The following is a 22,918-nucleotide window of genomic DNA, read 5'->3' as shown; positions in this document are numbered from 1 at the left end:
AATCTCAGAGTCCTGGAGCAAGAACTGATGCTCTCATTCATCACTCAGCCCTCAACAGAAGACCTGGAGCTGCTGCCCTCACTCCAACCCAACTCTGTTTGGCCCGGTAATCCACACATCTCAGCATAGCGGGGGCATGGTTGGAAGGGCAGTCTACATCCCAGAAGGGCTAGAAGGGACTTCTCAATAATCAGATAAAATAAAAGATAGAGAGGAAATTTATACACTTCTGTACTTGAGAGAGCGCTAGAAAACAGTGGAAAAGTGAGCAAGAAAGCCCAGGGATGAGACCCCTGAACAGAATGTCAAGCTTTAACTTCACATTCTCATTTCTAAACCCTCCAGCTGGTTCTCTGCTTTTCTATACAAGGTAATAATCAATGAGGGTTAAGCTCTATGAGGAAAGACTGGTCTTGCGTTTTGTTTTTACCCTGGTGAGTCTACAAAGGACGATGAGGCATGAATGAGGGATGGGAAGATCATGAGCCCAGGATCATATAATGTAGTACTTGGTTGGGCATGTTGGTTCATGTTTCTAATCCTAGCACTCAGGAGGCTGAGGCAGAAGGATCTTGAATTTGAGGCAAGCCAGAACTACACAGGAAAACCCTGTCTCCAAAAGAGGGGTCTGTTTATAATATATCATTTGCTATACAGATTTAAGAAATTTGAACAGATCAAAGGAAATGTGGCCCATTAAGTTCATTTAGTATGACACTTGCAGCTCTCAAAAGTAGGTCTCCCTGTTTGCCACTGGTCTTGGAATCAGATACTGTCACTGAGTCTCCAAAAGTCACAAGTGCCCAAGACATCCTCATGCTCTGAGGCAGATCCCCAGATGGCCACAGTAATTGCACTACAAAGGTAAACCTGGGGCAGCCATCTCCTTGCACAGACTCTGCTGTACCCTTAGGAGACTTGAAGGCTTCTGCTTCTCAGGGTCCAAAAAAAATGCCAGTTTTGTACCCAGAGCAGGTGTCCCCATATCAAGATGACATCCACAAATTCAGGACATTTGTACCAACTGTTCCTGTCCTCCAGTACTGGAAAACATCCAGAATGAGAGATAAATACATCCTCTCATGATTCCAAGAGCCGATCTTTTCTCCTTGCAGTATACTAAAGTTGAAAATCTTTGCAGATTCTCAGTACACACTGTGTCCTTGAGGATCTGGCAGCTTGACATGACCCAGTCCTTCTTGGAGCCAGCAGTGATTGCCACAAAGCAAGGGGAATAAAAGACACTAGTCTTTTAAGTTCTAACAGAACACAAAAGACAGATATGAGATTCAACAGTGACAGCATGCAAGGGTCACAGCTGTGATGAGGTGATACCTACAAAGTGCAGAACAGGTTCAGATGGACAAGTGCCTAATTCACTTGGGCACTGGTCAGAAGTGCTCAGAGAAGTCATTTTTGAACTTGAAGGATGAGTAATGGCTATTGAGTAGAAACAGAGGAAAGGGCCCATTCTAAGCAGGTGCATAGCACACGTAGAAGTAAAAGTTAGGCCAGCATGATTTACTGATGTGGTTAGATGCTACCAGCCTTTGTCCCACCAGTGAAATGATGCCGAACAGGTGGATAGAGCAAGGCAAGAGGGTCCAACATCCTTCCTAAAAGCACGGACAACCATTTAGGGTTTTGTTTTGTTTTGTTTTGTTTTGCAATAAACTTTGTTGGGAGTTGGGTCTTAGCAACCCAACTCAGGTTGTCAAGTTGCCTGCACCCACGGAGCCATCTCTCCATCCCTGAGCAATACACTTGGATCAGATGTACTTGGCTGCTTCCTGGATGATAGATCAGAGAGGGGAAGATGAGAATTACACCAGCGAGAGATAAGGACGATCTAAACCAGGACAAGAGAATTGGGAACAGGATGAGGGGATGTCTAGAAAGTCAGAGAGTCCAACGATGTAGCCACTAGGTAGGGAGAAGAACCCAATGTTTCTGGATTCTTTACCCTTACAGCAAAGGCATACCCTCTGTTTCCTCAGCTCTTCTTCCTCCCCACTTAGACCTCTACAGGTTTGCTTTGGGATCAGTGATCGGCCATACCTGAGTTTGCCATGACTCACACCTCATTTCCATGTCATTTACCACAAATGCTGGCCTAATGCCTATGTCACCTGAGTTTCATACTCTGCAGTTGAATTCCTGTATCCTTTTGAACTGAAGTCCATTACCTCTCCTTGTTAGGAAAAGAGAGGATTTTGTGAAATGTATCCTCTCCCTCCTTCTTCCCCACTTAGCTCATTTTACATCAAGTTCACGGGGCAAGAACTAGATCTGATTCTATGGTCTCTGTCATGCCAAGCATGTTCTTGGCACCCAGTGAATGCTGATTACTTCTACCAACCACAAAAATAATAATCTATAAATACCTTGGCTTCCTGCAGTTGAGAGGAATTAACCACACTGCAATTAAGGAAAAGCTGTAGAAAACATTTAGTTAGCAACTTCCCAATGTAGACAACAAGATTAAGGCAATAAATACCAGCTCCAACATATTTCTTTGGTGGCATTTTGTAAAATAGTCCATAAAGTACTAAAGGCTGCCCAATGCCACAGCAGAATGCTTATAATGTATGAGTCACCCATAAGCTAAAATTGAAGAGATCAACCCATCATGTAAAAGACAGAAGAAAAAGCATCAACAATTTTTACTAATGCCAGAGAAGAGAGATTTCCCCCCTAAAATCTAGTTGATATAAAATATCATACTTTAGGCCAGCAAGATGTCTCAGTGGTTAAAAGTACTTGCCATAAAGCCTAGTGGCCTGAGTTTAATCTCCATAGCCCATGTAGCAGAAGGACAGAACTGAACTTCTGTAGGCTGTCCTCCGATCACCAAATGTATACCATGTCAGGCAGGCAGGCAGATGTGGGCGCACTCACGGGAACACACACACACACACACACACACACACACACACACTAAATGTAATAAAAATTTGAAACCATACTTTAGAACAGCAGTTCTCAACCCCTTTGGCAAACCTCTATCTCCAAAAATATTTACATTACAATTCATAATGGTAGCAAAATTACAGTTATAAAGTAGCAATAAAAGTAATTTTATGTGGGGTCACAACATGAGGTATTAAAGGGTCACAGCATTAGAAAGATTGAGACCCACTGGTTTAGAACTATGAAACAGTGCTATAGCATGATCTTATTTATATACTTCTAGAGAAAACTATAAATGGGTCTCTGGATTCAGGCACAATAGTAACCAAAAAAAGGACATGAAATCTACCAGACTTGGTTCAGACTAAGAATAGATAAGATAATAATATGTACCTAGAGAGAAATTTAGGTCCATGACTGCTATAGACTCAACTCAAAAGAACCTTAAGCCATGGGTCAGACATCTAAGTCACCAGGTAATACTACATCACATCAATTACTACCACACTACGCCTCACTGACACAAAAGTTTCAAGGACAATCAAAAGCGATCACAAAGAAAAGACAAAAACCATGTAGCTCAAAGAAACAAGGAACTGTGGATTCAAGGAAGGTGGGGAGTCCCCGCAAGAATGGAGCACCAGTTCTAGAAATGGATCTTGGGCCATAATAGCCCCCCAGAGCCCTAGTAACCAAGGCACACTGAGGGGTTCAGAGGCCACCCCTGGTGTCACAGGGCTTCACAACTCAATGTGGAGATGTGACCCAGGAAGCTGTGCTTTAGATTTCTGACATCAGAAGAAAGTTTTATATCAGAGACAGAGTTTCAGAATAAGGTTACCATCACGTTACGTGTTACTTTAATGAGCTGAAACTCAGTTGAATAATTATGAAGTTATCATGAGTAATAATTGTCGCATTCCCATGAGCTCATCTCACTGGGTAATTAAAGGCAAGTCTCCTAGTTCCATCACACACACCGGCCACTCAGGGAGGACTCTGGATTTTCTTGACTACCTCTCTATTAAGGTGTGATGGTTTGAAAGAAAGTGGCAAATATTTAAAAAAAAAAAAAAAAAAAAAAAAAAAAAAGAAAGAAAGAAAGTGGCCCCTATAGGGAATGGCACTGTTAGGAGGTGTGGCTTTGTTGGAGTAGGTGTGGCCTTGTTGGAGGAAGTGCGTCACTGCAGGGGTGGGGAGGAGGCTTTGAGGTCTCCTTTACTCAAGCTATGCTCAGTGTGGGACACAGATGCTTCTGCTGCCTGTGGATCAATCAAGATGTAGAATTCTCAGCTCCTTCTCCAGCACCATGTCTGCCTGCACGCCACCATGTCCCACCATGATGATCATGGACTAAACATTTGAAACTGTAAGCCAGCCCCAATTAAATGTTTTCCTTTATAAGAGCTGCTGTGTCTCTTCACAGCAATAGAACTCTAACTAAGACATAAGGTGATTTTTACCTAAGTTGTGATCAAAGTGGTTAAAAAATGACTTAATACTAACTGGCTCTGCACCCAATCTTTCCTATCTTCCCCAGAAGTATCTCTGCCCTCATGAGAGTCCCTTGCCTGGGGAGGTATAACTGACATGCGCTTTCTCCTTCCTCCAAAGTCCAAGATGCGATCACTTTCGGGTAGAAGGAGTAATGCATGTGGCAGTATTTGGCAAAGTCCGGTGTCCCATGACCTTCACATTCCAACAACCACACTTGAAAACTTCCTATAACCTTCATGATGGTCAAGTGTTTCAGCCCACCTTCCTATGCAGGCCTGGGGGCCACATGTCTAGGATCACATATGTGCCATCATTACTAGACTAGATTACTCAACAGTCAATTAAAGGACCCTCTGTTGTGCAGTTTCTGGTTTCAAAGTATTTCCATATAGTCTCTCTCATTCAACCCAGGCACACTGTTGCTTCTAGTTCACAGGTTAGAAACTTAAGGAATGGAGAAACACAGACACTTCCCCAAAGTGTCCAAGGAAGTACAAAGGAGAAAATTGGTTTCCCTCTTCTCTTTATCTTAGTCACATCCCAAAGATGCCACCAGACAACACTAGAGCCCACAGAATGGTCCAAGAAGTCCATAAAAGGGACTGTTGCTTGTCACGGAAAGCTGCAAAGAAGACTCTGAGGTTTAGAACAACTGAGGCACAGGAAAGGACCCTCTCCAGTGTGCTCCAGGTTCCCAGCTTTGTGAGCTGTCACTCACCCACGCTGGGGTGGGCTTTGGTGATGCAGCTGTCTTTGAGTTATTACTGCTCCCATAAGTACCCCCTCCCCCATGGTCCTCTAAGTAACCCCAATAAAACTCATTGGTTCACCAAAACAAACTGGTGGTATTCCTACTTCGGTGTGTCGTGGGCTCCCTATCTGGGGTGAGTAGACGTAGGTGTTGCATCTCCCCAGGAAAAGTTTTATCACACAACATGCTGCAGAGCTTGGACAGTCGATAAACCAAATCACCTTGGAACACTTTCCAGCTGCACTGGGAAGTATCCCTGCCTGCAAGGACACTCACTGCTCTTGGATCAGGCTGTTTACAACTATCACCGAAAGCAGCTCTCAGTGGGAAGCCACAGTTCTAACCCCCACCTACCTCTACAGCTAACACAATGAAGACCCTACTGAGCCCACTTCATGCCTTACAGGGCCCTGTCAGTCGCCGCAGGATCAGCTGCCATCTACAGAGATAATGTGCTTGTATATCTACTTCCAATGGCACTGTGAGGCCTCAAGACTGAAGAAATGCGGTGAGTCCCCACACTTGACAGCAGGGATAGAACACAAGCAGCCACTCAAATGTTCAACCACATGTAAAATTCATACAAGTCCTGAACGCTCATGTGTCCCTCTGTATTCATCGACCTCCACTCTGGAAGTCTGAAGAGGAAACCCCTCCGGTTGTAAAAATCATGAGAAAATAGGAAAGCATTTTTGCCTCTCATATGTTACTATGCACATCCTTAAATTTTAATTTTTTTCCATCTACAAAAATATGGAGGAGAATTAAAATTGGATCTACTTGTCCTAACTTAGCAAATCTTAGTCTGTTAGGTCTAGAGAAAAGCCCAAGGATTGGTATCATTTTTGTTTGGCCCTCAGGTGATTCTGAGATTAGCAGCCCATTCACCCACTAAATGCCATGGCACACACTGGGCAGGGTGTTTACTTTAATGTAACCAGTGTAGCACCTGCCTAGGGAGGTTGAGCCCACAGTCAGGTGAGAAGGTACTACATGTGGCGGCCTCTCAGGGTTCTCATTCTGCTCAATATAAAGGAAGCTTCTAGGAAGACTCTCCCCTGCCTTGGCCAATGACTTGCCCTAATGGAAAGCACAGCAGAGACATTCTAATATCCTTGTCTGTTCCTCCTGTTCTTGGGAAATGGCAGGAACAAGGCTTTCAGAGAGTCCCGGAATGGTCATAGTTACTGCCTGAGATATGGAGCAGGGAGCTGAAGACTCAACAGCTATGCTACCAACGCGCAGAGAGGCCGCAAAGCACTGGAGACAAGCAAAACCCACTCCTACACTTGCTGGCGAGGACTACAGTCCCTACAATGCGTTCAAATTACACTGCTACCACTTAGAGCCTTGAGACCTTGGTCCCATTTCTTAACCTCTTCGTGACTTGGTTTCCCCATCTGCAGAATGGAAAAAAATGCCTCCTTCTCTACAGGCCTGTTTTTATTAGAGCCGCTGTCAGAACAGGAGCTCAATGGATGATAGCCAGTGCTATCCTGCAATAAATTTGACACTAAGAAGGTGGACCTGGGCCCCGTCTCCGGGTAAGATGGCAGCAGACGGACAGAGCTCGCTCCCCGCTTCACGGCGGCCGGTGACCCTCACCCACGTTGAATACCCTGCAGGTGATCTCTCTGGCCACCCCCTTGCCTACCTGAGCCTCAGCCCTATTTTTGTTATTGTTGGTTTTGTGACCCTCATCATATTCAAGCGGGAGCTACACACGATCTCATTCCTCGGGGGCCTGGCACTGAATGAAGGTGTCAACTGGCTGATCAAACACACCATCCTGGAGCCTCGGCCCTGTGGAGGCCCACACACGGCAGTGGGCACTAAGGACGGGATGCCCTCCAGCCATTCCCAGTTATGTGGTTCTTCTCCGTCTATTCCTTCCTATTCCTATATTTAAGAATTCATCAAACAAATAACGCCAGGTTCTTGGACTTGCTGTGGAGGCATGTGCTCACCCTAGGGCTCCTCACCGCAGCCTTTCTGGTCTCTTATATCAAGGTCTACCTGCTGTACCACACCTGGAGCCAGGTGCTCTATGGGGGTATTGCTGGAAGCCTCATGGCCATCCTTGGTTCATCTTCACCCAAGACGTTCTCACCCCACTGTTCCCCAGGGTAGCAGCCTGGCCCATCTCCGAGTTTTTCCTCATCCGGGGCACGAGCCTCATTTCCAATGTGCTCTGGTTTGAGTACACAGTAACCAGGGCAGAAGCTAGGAACAGACACCGCAAGCCAGGACAAAGCTGCAGTGATTGGTGGGTGTGGCTGGGTCAAGCCCCCGAAGCTGGCCTGAGCCACGCCTCCCAGGAAGGACAGGATGATGGAGGGAGGGGGGAAGCAGAGACCTCGACAGACCCAAGTCACCAAGTGGAGCCTTTTTTTTTTTCTTATTTTAATTTTAATGGATATGGTAGACCAAAGGGCTGAGTGAGGCCCTCAGCGAGGACCCAGGGAGGGCCTACTGTCTGTGGGTCACGTGGCCAGAGACCCTGGCTCTGCTACTGCTAGCTCCTGACTAGGTGGAAAGTGCTCTTGGCATGGGCCCTGGGTTGGGTAGAGCAGGGAGCTTGGTCCTCTGGTCTTGAGACCAGGAACTCCAGGTGGTGGAGTGCACACTATTTTTGGGGATTGTGGAGTTCAGGCTGAAGAGGCTGCTCCACGGTGGCTGCCCTGTGTACAAAGGGGCCCCGGGCAGCTCCCAGGCCCGGTGCCCTGAGCTGGGGCGGCCTGCCTCCTGTTGGACCTGAGTGGAGCCTGGGGCCTGGGGCCATGAGTGAGGCCTCCCCTGCCCTCCCTGCCCCCACTCCAGGACCTTGTCAGTGTTGCCTTGCCTGGGGGCGAGGCCCAGAGCGAGCACCCATCTGTGGGCTGCTGTCATTGCGTTCTTCCCTAGACTCACCCAACATCACAAGGGCTTTCCATGGTCCTCTATCCCTTCCTGACAAAAGAGCCTGCACACAGGGGTGAGCCCGCCCAAGCGTTTACAGCTCCTTTTGTCTGGCCATCCAGTGGCAGTCTGTCTGTCTTCATCCCCACTTGAACAAACAGAGGAACCAGGAGCTAGGATTCTGGCAGTGTGGCAGTGCTGACACCCTCCCCCATCAGCTGTCCTGTGTGCTCTGGATCTGTCCCTGTCCTTCCTGGCCTGCCCTGGAGGCTGCCTGGGTATGGGCTCTCCGACCCTCACCTGCCCGGCTGCAAGGAGTCCCTCTTAGGGCCTCTCTCCGAGTCGGCCTGCCACAGTTGTGGAGATGCTTCCGGAACTGCAGCAGCCCCTGGGGACTGTGTTCGAACCCTCCCTCCCCCTTTTCTCCATGGAGGTCCTAACCTGCGGCTGAAGCACAAGTGTTTGGTGCTTTCTTTTTGTGTTAGTTAAAGGCCGTGTCCAAGCCCCTCCAGATGCCAGGGCCAGGGCTGGTTTCTAGGGAGGTAGTCAGGCACATTCCCTCCCTTTCGCCTAGGATTTTTATTTTTGACTTTTTGCTTGAGACAAGCCCAGTGTGAGGTGGTTTAAGAAAATAAAATTGTTTCAAAATGAAATCTGAAACTCTGAAAAAAGAAGGTGGACCTGGTGGTACGGTGGCTAAGGGGGGAGAAACCGGAATACCACGTCTAGCAAAGCCGTTCCCTACAGAAAGCCTTAGACTCTACAACTAAGCCAACAAGTACAAGTTAGTCTCAAGCAATTTATTAATCACATTCATTACTGTGGGAGTTAGAGAGGCCCTGGCCTTAAGTGACATACAATTTAGATAGAAAGAATTAATATGATAAATCAAATCACAGATACTGTCAGCATGGTATCTGTGTTCTGCAGAGTCTCAAGCTCTCTCAACACTGCTTGGGTTTTCAAAGGGAAGGACTTGTACCTGCGAAACATTGGATTCATTCATTCTTCAGCACACAAGGGTGGCTATGGAACCAACAGCATGCTCACCAAGAGGGAGAGAAGCTCAATAAAAGAGAATGTCCAACCTCAAGGAGCTAGGGGCCCCTCCAAGACTGGCATCAGCGTCCTGAGGACTCAGAAGGGTCGGCAGGACTTTGCAAGGAGGCTGAGGTCAGAAACAATGTCCGAGATGCAGCGTTTGACCTGAGGGAATCAGGGGACACCTGGGTCAGGAAAACAAGGCAGGCATAAATGGGGGAAAGCATGCTATGAGCTCTTGGAGGTGACAAGACCTGCCTAAGCAGCATACAAAGTTTAAACTGTGGTGTAATGGGCTGTGATGGAAGGGGGCTGTTAAAAGGCGAAGCTGGATGGCATAGAGGCTAGCTTTATTTATTGAAGGGAAAGTCACTTAGAGAAAACAGCAAGACGATGACATAAGGCACGTGTGACCATAGGCCAAAATGACTAGACAAATAATTCCAAGGAGGGCAGACACAGAGGCCTAGAACTGCCAGATGAGGCCTTCAGCGGCATCACGGAGGAGGCGTGAACACAAGAAATGAAGACAACAGAAGAGAGAGCTTAGCCCAGAGTTCAAAGCACTTGGCATGAGAACGTTCACAGGGGCTGGGCTCCGCGGTCTGCGTCAGGCTAGCTTGGAGGAAGACACTGTCTCAAAAAGCGCTCAGATGGCTGGGGATGTAGCTTAGTTGGTACCATGCCCAGCATGGAAGGAGCCCTGGATGAGATCCCCAGCACCGCATAAAATTGGCCATGGTGGTACACACTTGTAATTCTAACACTTCAGAGGTGTGGACAGGAGGATCACGAAGTCAGCAAGTTTAAGGCTAGCCTGGCACATTTTAAGACCCTGTCTAAACAAAGAAATCAATGGAAATGAATAAATAAAGGAGCTGGAGAGGGGGCTCAGTGGTTGAGAGCACTTGTTCTTACAGGGAACTGGAGTTCACTTCCCAGTGCCCACATAGTGGCTAACAACCTCCTGTAACTCCAGATGCGGGCCATCCAATGCCCTTTTCTGACATCACCAGGCGCACAAGTGATACAGATACATATGAGCTGACAAGACACACACATAAAAGCAATCAATCTAAAAATGAATGTTTAAATTCACAAAACTTGGTCAATTCAACTTGCAAAAGCATAACTCATTTAAGTCCTTATGAATCTCAGTATGCAGAGAAAGCGGGACATCAAGCCAGGGGTTGTCAAAGGGAAATGAGACTCTCCAGAGACTGAGAGAAAAAATCAAAGGATTCATCAGGCCCACCCCGGAGTGACTCAACGGCCACCAAACTGAGCCAGCAGTGGAGAATTGCGTCTTGCAGCAGATCCCCGGAGGTTCAGAAGCATGTCTTCCAGGGGTCAACCATGGAGCAAAATCTTCCCCCACTTATCCATTCCCTGCACTGACATTCACTGACAAATTACCTTGCAAACAGCAGACATGTAAATATCTGCACTCACAGGATGAGAGAGGAGGGACACAGACGATAATGAGGAGGGAAAGCCAAGTCCTATTGAAGAAAGATCACAGAGAAACAGGTTTAGAATACAGACATTCGTATGAGGAGTTTTCATTAAGAGTTGTTGAATAATGATGAAGAAAATTATCAATATTTAATAGAATGTTGAATATTTCATTATGGTATGGTGACATTTTTTGTAAATGTGTAGAAGGAATGAAAACTCTGCGATCAGACTTAAACAATGGGAGACTAGAGATGGCATTTTCGGTTCAGTTGAATGAGTATGTCCCCAAGGACAATGTAACATAATAAAGCTATTATTTCTAATAAGTGGGAAAAATTAATGTGGCAAATACTATTGAGAAAACTGAATTGCAATTTAGAGAAATATAATTTAGATCTAGGGGGGTCTGGAGAGATGGCCAATGGCTAAGAGCAGGTACTGCAGAGGACCTAAGTTCAGTTCTTAGTACCCACATTAGGCAGCTCACAGGCATCTGTAACTTCCCTGCCATGATGGACTGAACCCTGGAACTGTGAGCTACAATCAACTTCCTTCTTTAAGGTGGACTGAAGTCTAGAACTGTGAGCCACAATCAACTTCCTTCTTTAAGGTGGACTGAACCCTGGAACTGTGAGCTACAATGAACTTCCTTCCTTAAGGTGGACTGAACCCTGGAACTGTGAGCCACAATCAACTTCCTTCCTTAAGGTGGACTGAAGTCTAGAACTGTGAGCCACAATCAACTTCCTTCAGGTTCTTTTGTCAGATATTGTTTATTTTTTTTAATTTATTTCTTTATTTGGGGGAGGGGTTATATGTGCCATTACGCATGTGTAGAGGTCAGAGGACAGCTTGCAGGAGTCCTCTCCTACAATCTGGGTCCTGGGGATCGAACTCTGGTCCTCAGGATTGGCAACAAGCACCTTTACCCACTAAACATCTCGCTAGCCCTTGTTAAAGCAATCAGAAACATAACTAATAGGTATTGCACCACTATTCATGTCTTTACTTGACAGTGGTGCTGTATGTGAGGAAACACTATTGTTCTTGGGAATCTGCACAGAAGTACACAGGGATAAAGAAACTCATGTAAGCAAGTCCCTTTCAAGTGGTTCAGGAAAGGGCTGGGAGATGGCTCAAAAGTTAATATCTGCTGCTCTTCCTGAGGACCAGAGCTCAGTTCCCAGCACCCGCAACAGGCATGGGCTCACAACTACATGTAGCTCCAGATGCAGAGGGTTTCATGGCCTCTCTCATCCTCCACAGGCACCACACACATGCCGTACATAAACACACACCACACACATGCAGTACACAAACACACACCACACACATGCAGTACACATACACACTCAGTTTCACATATATACACACAAAATAGGTAAAACTTTTTAAAAAGTGGTTCAAGGAAAGAAGTGTGTGTGTGTGTGTGTGTGTGTACGTGCACTGATGAATAGAAGGAAGGGAAAAGCTAAACGCAAGATAAATTGTCGTTCTTCATCCTAGTTGGCAGCTGCCATTCTCTCTGTTTGAAATGAGTTCAAAATAACAGAAAACAACCGCTGGGTGTGGTTGCACACCTTTCATCCCAGCTCATAGGAGGATCAGTAGTTCAAGGCCAGCCTGGGCTAAATGAGACCCTGCTTCAAAAACACTTACAGAGGGGGTGGGGAGTGGCAATAGTGGATGTAAAACTCCCTAGCATGTAGGGACTTAGGGAGAGTCACATTTGCAAGAGAAACACTAAAAAGACAACCCCCAAACGAACAAATTCATGTGTACATACTGGGTGAGGGGCACACAATGCCGCACAGTCTCTGAATATGCCCTGTTAATAGCTTTGAATTTAGAGTCATATATTTTAGATATCAAAACAACAAAATATTTTGGGGAGGGATTTGGGGTGTGGTAGCACATGCCTGAAATGCCAGCATTTGTGAAGTAGAGGCAAACAGATTAGGAGTTCAAGGCTAGCCTTCACTATTTAGTAAGTTCAGAGCCAGCCTAGGCTACATAGTGTTAAAACACAAAATGATGATGATTGTATAATTTTACCTCAATTAGAAAGTTGTGTGTGTGCGTGTCTTGCTTTATACTATTGCTATTTTGCTATAATGTAGGGGAAATGTCAGTAAATAATCCTATAATAGTCAACTCGAGTTTTCTATTTAAATATATCCTGAAATCAATTGTTTTGTAAAATTTTAAATTGTGGTACTCAAATTTATGTATCCATAAATTCCAGCTTTTAAATACTAAGTCTTAAAACAGAGGTTCACCTGTATTGCAATAATCTTGCTTCAAATGTCTTTAATTTCTCATGAATGAGTTAGTCTGCTCTGGCTGCAAACTTTCAATGATTACTTCACGTCCCCTGTGTGGACATATTACCAAAACCCTTACCCAACACCTGCAGGGAGGTAAGGTGCTACCACCCTGATACAGTCCAGACAATAACGGAAGAGTTCTTCCTCTGTGAAGAATGAATTCTTGCTCGTTTTCACAGTCCCTGTTGTTTCTTCTGGTGATAAGGGGCATGGTGCTGAGTGCCCTGTAGGATGACGTCACCCTATAAATGCACCTACTAAGACCCTGTGTAGCTACAAAGCTAACTAAAAGCACTGCACTCCTCTGAAAGTGGGGTTACCCATCCCTGTCACCACCAGCTGTGAGATTTGGGACAAGTCACTCAGCTTCCACTTCCTCATCAGCAAAGTGAAGCTATTGGACTGGATCTCTCAACTCCAGGAATGGATCCATTACCCCTCAAAGGCAGTGTTCCAAACACAACGAGGTAGAAGGCGCTGAGCTTTCAGAAGAAAATCTGGGACTCAGGCCTGTATATCATGGGGAACCCTGCTCCTGCAGTGAGGTGAGTAGAAGGGAATCAGGGAACCCCAGTGTAGGTCTCTGTGTGTGTGTGTGTGTGTGTGTGTGTGTGTGTGTGTGTGTGTAAAAACCAGATGGGGAACCCTACTGCTGCAGTGATGTGAGTAAAAGGGAATCAGGGAACCCCAGTGTAGGGGTGTGTGTGTGTGTGTGTGTGTGTGTGTGTGTGTGTAAAAACCAGAAATCAACCTCAGTGTCATTCTCAGAATATACCTCACATTGTTTTTTAAGGCAAGGTCTCTCACTTGCCAAGCTGGCTGGCCAGTTGAGCCTCAGGGATCCACTTGCATTCAGTTCCTCAACATTAGGGTTCGAAACATGCACCATCATGCCTAGTTTCTTACACGCATTCTGGTTATCAAACTGGGGCCTACATGCTTGTACACCAAATCCTTTATCAACTAAGCCATGTCTCCGGCCTAGCATGGGTCTCTTTTCAGAGTCTGTCTTAGTTAGGGTTTCTGTTGCTGTGAATAAGCACCATGCCCAAAGCACCTAGGGAGGAAGGAGCTGGTTTCATCTCACACTTCCAAGTCACAGTCAGTCCTTGAGGGCAGGCAGGGCAGGGACCTGGAGGTAGGAGCTGATGCAGAGGCCATGGAGGGGTGCTACTTACTAGTTTGTTCCCCATGGCTTGCTCAACCTGCTTTATTATAGCACCCAGAACCACCAGCCCAGAGGTGGCACTGCCCACAGTAAGGTGGACCCTCGCACATCAATCATCAATCAAGAAAATGCCCAAATGGGGTGCCCACAGACCAATCTGGTGGGAGCATTTTCTCAATTGAGGTTCCCTCTTTTATAAGGACTCTATCTATATCAAGATGATGACATAAAACTAGCCAGCATAGTATCCATATCCATGAAAAACAAACTCCAGGGTAAAGAGCGGAGGCATCCACACTCTGGGCAGCAGCAGATTGCCGAGGAATGCAGTCAGGAGTGGAGATGATTCGGAGACAACTCTGGGGAAACTGTACACAGTGAATACAGAGAACATGTTTAAAAGTGAAGGAGAAAATCTAGAACAATCCTCTGCCTAGTTCCTGGACCAGACTGCCAGTTTTGTCCTTGTTTCCTACCTGCCAATCAGCTGAATGAGTGCACAGATTCCTGTCAGCCAAATGACGTGCAGAATAATTCCTCAGTTGTGAACACTCAAGCTGCATTTCCACTTTTCATTGCCACACTGGTAAAACCACATGAACGTAAACATACAATGTACAAAGCAATTGGCCATACTGAGGCCTTCTTTAGGGTAGGTTCTCAGATACAGCATGATTTGATGAGAGGATCTGTGTACCTATATGCATGTACCAACACACACAGCCCATACATATGCATACACAGCCACTTAAAACCCAACAGCTTTCTTAAGAGGTTAAAGGAAATGTCACTGCCACCAACAGCATGAAGACATCCCACCACTCACATCAGATCATATTTTTCCTCTTGGGCTGCGCACAGACTGTTACCGCCCATGCTTCCTCCTCCTCGCCATCCGTTTCCATCACGGTGAGCCAATGATCCCTAATACGCCTCACACTTCGAGTCCCCAGAGGACAATCCCAGGCAATTCCAAGTGTCCCTGTAAGTCCCCTTATTCATCAAGAATCCCTGGTGTTGCCCTTTGGAACCTTAAGAAACGAGATTGAGGGGCCAGCCCTGGAGGAAGCCAAGTGCTCTGGGAATCAAGAAAAAGCTAGACCTGCACAGAAAATGGGGGAGACAATCACAACCCTTCTCACAGAGAAAAAGAGTGTCACGCGAGTAGGTCTCTACTCCTTCTTTTAGACTGAGCCCTCTTGGAGTTAGCAACTTTTAAACATCATTGAAAAACAACAACAACAAAAAAGAGCATCCACAACACAGTGCTTTGCTTACACTGTGCCATTTGTTGTTTTTGTTGTGTTTTGTTTGGGGGCTTTTGTAGGCTGTTGAGAACCCGGTAGAGATTTCACTTTTCAACAGAAGCTGTGCAGTCCTCAGGGAAACACAGGCACCCGGGCTCCATGCTGGTATGGTTACCTCTAGTAAATCCTTCCCAGTTAATCAGGTTTCACATCGGCTTGTGCCTGTAAACTCAGAGAGTAAAGCCCTTTTTGGAACTTGTCCACAGACTCTCCAGACCGGCTGTGCTGCCCCACAAGCTACTAGAATAATTCCTGCCAAAAGTCCCTGAGTAGCCAGCCCCTCTTTGGTTGTTATGGCAATAGAGTGTTTGTTTCTAGATCTTTCTTTAAAAGGAAGATACCCAGGCCAGGTGAGATTGCTCAACAGGTAAAGGCTCTTGCTGCCAGACCTGAAGACCTGAGTTTGATCCCTGGAATATACATGGTAGAAAGAGAGAACCAACTCCCTCAAGTTGTCCTCTGATCTACACACACACACACACACACACACACACACACACACACACACACACCATGGCACATACACTAAATAAATGTGTTGGGTTTTTTGTTTTGTTTTGTTTTAAGAAAAAACTGGTATCTCTACCTGCCCCTCAAATGCTGCAATTGATGGCAAATTATAATACTTCCCATATCATCAAGATGAGTGACCCTCATCCCTTCTAAAAACCCCGGTGAATTTTTCTATAGAGGCCACAGGCTCCCTGAAATGATATGCTAAATTCTGTTCAGGGGCAGTTTTCTGAGTAGAAAGGCTGTTCTGACTAGACATCTAAGAGGGAGGAAATCTCAGTTAAGAAAATGCCTCCAGCCAGGCGCTGGTGGCACATGCCTTTAATCTGAGCACTAGAGAGGCAGAGGCAGGTGAATCTCTGTGAGTTTGAGGCCAATCTGGTCTAGAGAGTGAGTTCCAGGACAGCCAGAGCTGTTTACCCAAAGAAACCCTGTCTCAAAAAAATCAAAAGAGGAAAGAAAAAAAAAAAAAGCTGGCTGAACAAGCCACGGTGAGCAAGCCGGTAAGCAGCACCCCTCCACGGCCTCTGCATCAGCTCCTGCCCCCAGGTTCCTGCCTTGTTTGAGTTCCTGCCCTGACTTTCTGACTTCCTTTGGTGATAGATTACAAAGTAAACCTGTCCCTCGCCAACTTGCTCTTGGTCATGGTGTTTCATCACACCAATAGTAACCCTGACTAAAACAGAGGCCAAAGCTGGAGACTCAGAGGAACTCAGAACCCTCCCAGAGGATGCATGCAACCTCCACCTCTACCACACCCTCTGCACAGCCCCAGCCACATACGGGGCCCATAAGCAAGCAGATTTTAAAATATGAATGACTACTAGATCAGTTCAGAGAACAGTGGCTATGTAAAAGCTCTCGCAAATACAGGTTAATCACATGGAAAAACTGTGACAGAGTGCTTTTGTTCTTAAGTCAAGAGTGGACTGTGCTATTGGCGGGACAACTCACTTTGTAAGCATTTGGGATGGAGGAGACAACTTATAATCTTTTCATCTGTATCTTCTCATTCCCTTGTGACAGAAGACAATGCAATAGGCACAGAGAAGCTACAGGAAGTCATCTTGACTGATACATAGTAAGAAAGTGTAAACAAAGCACAGGTATGTGGGCCTGTCTATCCGATGGCCGGCCAGCCACAAAGGGTCTTTAAGGCTCCCAGGAGACAGTAGACCCCTGTGTCCTGATTCATTCTCTCTCTCTCTCTCTCTCTCTCTCTCTCTCTCTCTCTCTCTCTCTCTCTCTCTCACACACACACACACACACACACACACACACACACACACTTTTCCCCCTCAGAGCCTTCCTGGAAGAGCTGGAAGGATAAGTTGGGCTCTTCACAGGAGGAACTAAAGAGCGTCCTCACTGCAGCCTGGCAGGGCACCAGCTCCTTCCCCTTTTATTATGGGGCACACAATGACACATTCCTTCACCACTGAGCTCAGCAGTACCTCTCAAATGTGAAGAGGAAGGAAGCCAGCCAACCAGGCTGAGGGGTCGCCTCCAAGGGGACCCCTGGGCATATTGTTTGACCCCTGGGTTCTTGTGTCCCTTTGCTTTTTGCTCAACAGGATAATAGCTAGAGTAGCTCAGTTCATGATTCCTGTCTAGAGAAAGGAAAAATGATGGTAAATTCTCTATTGAGAAGGGGGGAGGGAGGGAGGGAGGGAGGGAGGGAGGGAAGGGAGGGGGGAGGAGGAGAGCACTAAAGTGTCAGGCACAGGCTGTAATCCATTAAGTAGCATCAAGTAAATCCACACACAAATCTAGTCGCAACTGGCCAGCATTAATCTGCTGGCGACAAGACAGATGTAAGGAAACCCACACTATCTGGAGAGACAGCCACCGAGAACAGAACAGGGTGCATGAAATGAGCTCCTGTCCCCAGGAGACCGAAGCCAGCGTTTTCTGATGATTAGATTAAGCCCAAGAAAATGTCTTAATGCTATCCATACGGGCACTTTCCGCTCCCTTCTTATTCCCTGGTGCTCTGAGAGACACAGCTAGGCGCAAGAAGCATCATGAGAGCTCAAGTGACTCAAACAAAGTGGGCTTAACTCAGATTCAGACGAGGGAACAAAGGCTGCCTCCTTCCCATGCGCCCCTGCCCCCTAGAAGAGCCGAGATCTATATAGGAGCATCAAAGAGAATTGAACTGAAAGCCCTCTGAGGAGACTACACCTACGAAGGAGGTTCTGGGGAGAAAGGCAGCCGAGTGAAGCCTTCCCCCACAGAACATCTAAGACACAACCCACCCAGGATCTGCACCGAAGCTGGAGTTTCACCCACCTCCTGCATTTGCTATGGGACACAAAAGTATTTCAGGAGGGAGAGCTCTCACACCCACAGACGTCCCTAACTAGGACTGAGCCCAACGTCCTGCACTATGACTCCAGCTACAGCTCATGTAAGACCTTTCTGCTTAGGAGTAAATACAGTAGACCAGAGCAATGCTAAGCACAAAGGCAGTGTTGAATGAAGTAAACATCTTGAGTCTAACAGGTCTCAAAGGGACAAGAGATGAACCTGAAGGACGATAGGACAATCCTCTGCGAAATGTGGCATGCAAGATTCTCCACCCCACAGATGAGATTGTCTGTCCCAGAAACGTACGGGAAGCATCCTGTTGGGGATGCACTCGGCAGAGGGGATCAGCAGATCTGCTATTACAGGGCACCATCAGGAAGCAGTCAGCTTGAGACACAGCTGCGAGGACCAGTCCCCAAAGGGGCATTGGCAAAGGAAGATGGTCAGACCATGGCCTGCCAGTTCCCAGCTTCTACAGGAGGCAATACAGGTGTGAGCAGAACCCAAGCTTCCAGATCGTGGGCTCAGCCTCCAGAAAGGCTGACCCCAGATCTTAAAGGAGACGTTTCCGAACACAGGGTCAGTTATCTAGTAACAACAGGTGGAAAGACCTCTGGTGAAGACCAATTCCAATGTATTGTTCCTTTCAATCAGTCATCCACTTTTCCTGTCTGAAGATGACTCCAAGAGAAGCACCCCGTCCGGACACCAGGACAAGTCTCAGAATTTAAAAACTGCACACTTGCCATTATGATTTGATGAACCCGAAATCGTGGTTGATTTTGTTGTTATTTTGTTGTTAGGTTTTTTTTAATTTTATGTGTATGAGTGTTTTGTTTGCATGGATGTTAAAGTACCACATGCATGGCTAATGCTAGCAGAGGCCAAAAGAGGATGTCAGATGCCCTGGAACTGGAGTTATAGATGGTTGTGAGCCACCATGTGGGTGCTGGGAACCAAATCTGGGTCCTCTGCAAGTGCACTTAACAGCTTGGAGCCATCCCTTCAGACCCAAAACTTGGTTTCCTTTAAGTCAATTCTTCAGTGACTAGCCTCACTCTGGGGAGGGAAAAAAAAAACAAACTACCTTTACAACTCGCTGTTGTGGAATATTAGTTGAAGATGTGTTACATTCATTTATGCTGTGGAATATTTGTGTAATGATGAAAAGATGTGTTTCATTTGTTTAACTCTGTGAAGCTATGTTACTTTGTCTGCCTAGAACACCTGATTGGTCTAATAAAGAGCTGAATGGCCAATAGCTAGGCAGGAGAAAGGATAGGCGGGGCTGCCAGGCAGAGTGGATAAATAAGAAGAGAAGAAAGAGATGAGCGAGAAAAGGAGGAGGAGAGAAAGATGCTGGGGGCCAGCCACTCAGCCATACAGCCAGACACGGAATAAGAAGGAAAGAAAAGATATACAGAAATAGAAAAAGGCAAAAGCCCAGAGGCAAAAGGTAGATGGGATAATTTAAGAACAGCTGGCTAGAAATAAGCCAAGCTAAGGCCGGGCCTTCATCAGAAAGAGAAAGTCTATGTGTGAATATTTGGGAGCTGGGTGGTGAGTTCCACAAAGAAACTCACTCTCTCCTTATGCCCAGCACTGCCCACCCCCACTTCCCACCCAAGTGCAATGGTTTAGACCTGTCACTCAGCTTCCAAACTGCCTGCAGCCTCTTACTGACATGCTTCTCAACCTGAGTATCAGGCTCACTCGGGAGATCTTGTAAAATGCACATTTGACTCAACGGGTCAGTGTTTCTGACAAGTATTTCATGACACTTCATGCTGACCTATAAGCCACACTCTAAGATAAAGCCCTAACCACCTCAAATGACATTTCCAGACAATTCGCCTTCCTAGGGCCCCTTTCATAAACACATGCAGCAGTTCCCACAGTGGGTATCCCCAAATCCAAATCTCTCCTTGATTCGTGTCCTTTTTTTACTAATATTACAACAGAGGTTCAGAGGGCTGAAGCCATTTGCCTCACATCATGCAGCCAGCAAAACATTCAAACTCAGGAAGCACCCACCAAATTTAGAGTCACATTAAACGCTTTGATTTCTTCAGTGCACTTAACTCTATCTGAGATAGTTCATCATTTTATTTATGTTATTATAATTTGTCTCCTTCCTCTCCTTCTACCCATACCTCTAACAATGAGGCTAGCTTGTAATTCTCAGAACTAACAAGGGTTACTTCTGTCTTCTTCACTGTTACATCCCAGATGTAACTCAGAACGATGTCCAGCTCATGGAGGCACTGGATGATATCTGTTGAATGAAAAAGTAAATGCTAACAAATGAAATATATTGTTGCTTCTTCTATAAAAAGATAGGCCAAGAATTGGACCATTCTGGAAGCTGAGGTTAAGTCATAAGTATGAGCCACTGATGTTGTGGAATAATCTTTTTGTACACTATGAGCATGTGTCACTCTGATTGGTTTAATCAAAAGCTGAACAGCCAATAACTAGGTAGGATTTGGGGAGCAGAGAGGACACTGGGAAGAAGGAGGCAGAGATGGGCAGAAGACACAGAGCAAGCAGGATGGGCAACACAAAAATGAGGTAATAAAGCCATGAGGTAAAGAGTACATTAATAGAAATGGGTTAATTTAAGTTATAAGAGCTAGTTAGAAATAATAATAATTAATAATAACAATTAATAATAAGTCTCTGTTGTTTCTTGGGATCTGGCAGCCCAAAGAAAAATCCGTCTACACACTGGTTTCTGAGAAGCAACTCAGAATAGTACAGCATAGACACAGATTAGCAGGAAACAAATGTAGAGAAGATGCCAACCCATCTATTGTGGTTTGGATACAAAATGTCACCACAGGTTTATACATTTGAATAGCTGGACCCTGCTGGGGGGCTGTTTGGGAGTTATGCTATCTTTAGGAGATGGGGTATAGCTGGAAGAAGTGAGTTGATGTGGGGGAGGACACTGAGGTTTATAGCCGGGTCCTCTTTCATGTCTTGTCTCTGCTTCCTGACCCACTGAGGTATGAAGAGATGAGGAGTCGCAACCACACTCTCCTGCAGCTCTGGAACCATCTGTAGCCATGCCTTCTTCGCCATGATGGACTACATCTCCTCACACTGACCAAAATAAATTCTTCCTTTCCTAATTTGCTTCTTGTCAGATGCTGGATCACAGCGACAAGAAAATTAACTAATATATCTCCTCGGCAAGACCTTCCACTCATTCTAGGAGAGAGGTCTTAGATAGACTTGACAATTAAAGCAAACTTAAAAAACAGAACTACAAATAAATAGGATGAATTAGATAAAGTTGCAAAACAAAAACAAAACAACCAATGGGCTGGTAATTGGGGACAGGTGAGATCAGGTCTTAGCAGGAGAGCTGTTGAAGGAGGACTGAGTGACCGACCACATGAATGCATCCAACTCCCAAGACTAATACAGAGTATGAAGATATCTTTCTGTCAAGCTGGTGAGCATAAAGTCCCCAACAATCAGCCAAACAATAAAAAGTCTAGGTGTTGCTGTGAGTGAAGATATTTATGCTCGTGATTAGGAGCCCTAGTCAATGGATGTAGAGGGAGATTCTCCTGGGTGACCTGGAGGGACTGATTCAGTCAGAAGACCTGCAGAGCAGCATGGGAACCCTCTGAAGGAACTCCACCTATGGACAGCAGCTTCGCCTTCCTGATCAATGTTCCCACGTGATACACTGTCCTGTGACTTGTCTAACAACTCCCACAATAATATAAGCCAGCTCCCTTCTATAAGTCTCTCCGTAGACATTGTCTAGTGGTCCATTTCTCTAGTGATGTGCCAGCTGAGCAGGATGATTGTGTCCTGCTGAAGAACAGCACAGCCTCTTCCACCACCTGCTCCACAATGAAAGTCACCACAGTCCTTCCCATTCAAACTGTTTGTTTATGTGTAAACACCATGCCATCTTAAACTAGGACTATGGACTAGAAAACAAAGCCACATTTACCATCCCATCACTTGCAACTAGGGACAGGTATTCTATTGTGGCTGCCCTGCCTCCTAAGATGAGAAAGGTGCATAGGCAGAAGAAGAGACCCTCCCAGACAGCCTAAGTCCTACACTACACCACATCCCACCGACAGGACTCCACCGAGCACCCAGACTCATTTCTGCACTTGATATGTGAATGTCTTGCCAACTGAGTCATGCTTGGCCACCTGCCAGTCCTTCTCCTTCAGAAGCAACTGTGCTCACTACAGGAACCAAGATCACCCACCATAGGCCTGCTGCCAGTCCCAAATGTCACCTCCCCCAAGGCCTTCAAGAGGAGAGGAGTATGTGTGCTCTCATCCTTGTCTCTGGTTGCCAAGATCCTGTCAACTTCTTTCAGTGACCTCTGTGCCACCATCCTCTTCTTGACACACTTTGGGCCCAGCATGCCCCTGCAAAGATGGAGCACAGAACAGCTATCAATGCACCAGGCTCTGAGGACAACATGGTAGAACCTTCAGGATGCTTTACCCCCCTAGAGTCCTATATCATTTCATTGGAGTACAGAAACTCACTCCACAGTTTTATTAAAGACACAAACATGTAGGCAGAAGGTAGAATGAGAGCTAATCTTCACTGTCAACTTGAATAAATTTGGAATCACCTGGGAGACACACCTCTGGGCTTATCTGTGGGATGTTTCCAAGAAGGTTTAACTGAAGACAGAAAGCTATCCTGAACATGGGTGGTCCTAGCCCACAGACTGGGATCCTAGGCTGAG

The 22,918-nt window shown here is 46.1% G+C and overlaps 1 protein-coding gene and 1 pseudogene across 1 annotated transcript in view; one reads left to right on the top strand and one right to left on the bottom strand.

Annotated features, from left to right (window-relative positions):
• LOC131925140 (carboxyl-terminal PDZ ligand of neuronal nitric oxide synthase protein) overlaps window positions 1–22,918 on the bottom strand; it is a 294,348-nt gene that overhangs the window by 239,347 nt on the left and 32,083 nt on the right. The gene's annotated exons all lie outside the window — the stretch shown is intronic.
• LOC131925649 (dolichyldiphosphatase 1-like) lies at window positions 6,705–21,289 on the top strand (annotated as a pseudogene).

Source organism: Peromyscus eremicus, chromosome 15 (genome assembly GCF_949786415.1).
Source record: "Peromyscus eremicus chromosome 15, PerEre_H2_v1, whole genome shotgun sequence".
Taxonomy (NCBI): domain Eukaryota; kingdom Metazoa; phylum Chordata; class Mammalia; order Rodentia; family Cricetidae; genus Peromyscus; species Peromyscus eremicus.
Note: the sequence above shows the minus strand (reverse complement) of the source record. Positions and strands in the feature narration are given on the sequence as shown.